Genomic DNA, 1,372 nt, shown 5'->3' with positions numbered 1-1,372 from the left:
TCCACGCGCAGGTCCAAAAAGTCCCATATTTTCTCTAAAAATCCCTCCAACTTATTACTATTATTATTTTTTAATTCGTTAATTTAATCGTTTATTCGAAGAAAAAATATACAATATTTTTGTAAACATGGACAACTTTTCGTGTCGATAGTATAATACCGATAATTTTATTGTATGTAGTTATCTCGTTTCCCAAAAATGCAGACAAAACCAGGCCTTGGGGGTTTAGATGTTTAGATGTTCGGATTTTGGAACAATACACCAATTCAAACATTTATTTTTATTAGTTTTAACATCTGTTTCTGATCTGTTGACTGGTCACTTTCAAGATGTTAGCTGAAGACCATACAATGATACGAAAACAATATACAATTCAAAAAAGTTCAAGACAATTTATCGTAGGGACTTGAGCAGGTACCTGCAGGCTGCACCAGTAGGCTTGAACGCACGTCGCCGTCGTATATCAACCGTTTCATCGTAAAGCATTATACGATTATAGCTGACAAAATTTTACGATTACAATTAGAAAAATGAGCGCCTTCATAATATAATATCAGGTCAACAAAATCAAACAAAACCAACCAGAAAATGGCAAATTACAAAAAATCCTGCAAAAATAAGGAAAAATCCCTTTATCCCTCGAGAACCTCAAAAATCCCTCGAATTGGCAACACTGGGGTGACCCAGACGGGTAAAGTAGAAAAAATATACTTACACCATAAAATATCTTGGTTGGTTCTCATTATTTCGGAAGAAGTTTTAGGTAAACAGAAGAAACCAATTGGTAACTTTAAATATGACCTTGATCTAAGTAGTCATTTAAAGGTCATCGTTTTTTATGGTGGCTTTATGGCTTTAGTCCTTTTTTAATGTAAACATATTGTGACTATGCCATCATCGCACCCCTGGGACGATTTCCAGCAATACAGTTTAGTTGGGAGTTCACTATTGCAATGATTGTTCTTTTGACCTTCATGTAGGTAAGAGATAATCACCAAGGGCTCGAGAAATCTTGGATTCATACTTATGAACAGTAAATTATTTAGAAATATATCTATATATACGATTTCGATGGTAATTTGTCAAGACCGTATATGACGTGTTGATGAGGACTAATAAATTCGAAATCACATCTAGATCTAGTGCTTTGGATATATTACTGACCAATAAGTTAATGATCATTTGTGATCGAATATCTCGAAAACCTAACGTTTTGTGAAAAAATATTAGAAACAAAAATTAATATTTTAAAGTAATAAATCAATTGGTTTTTTTTATGACGGGACTTGAACTTTGACGTAACTCTTGTACAAACTAGAGTGGGTGAATCGGCTTGCGAGTTTCGATGATTTAGGGAGCCGGACCATAGGTC

Source organism: Agrilus planipennis, unplaced genomic scaffold (genome assembly GCF_000699045.2).
Source record: "Agrilus planipennis isolate EAB-ADULT unplaced genomic scaffold, Apla_2.0 scaffold30, whole genome shotgun sequence".
Lineage (NCBI taxonomy): Eukaryota > Metazoa > Arthropoda > Insecta > Coleoptera > Buprestidae > Agrilus > Agrilus planipennis.
The sequence above is the reverse complement of the archived record's forward strand: the minus strand, read 5'-3'. Positions refer to the sequence as shown.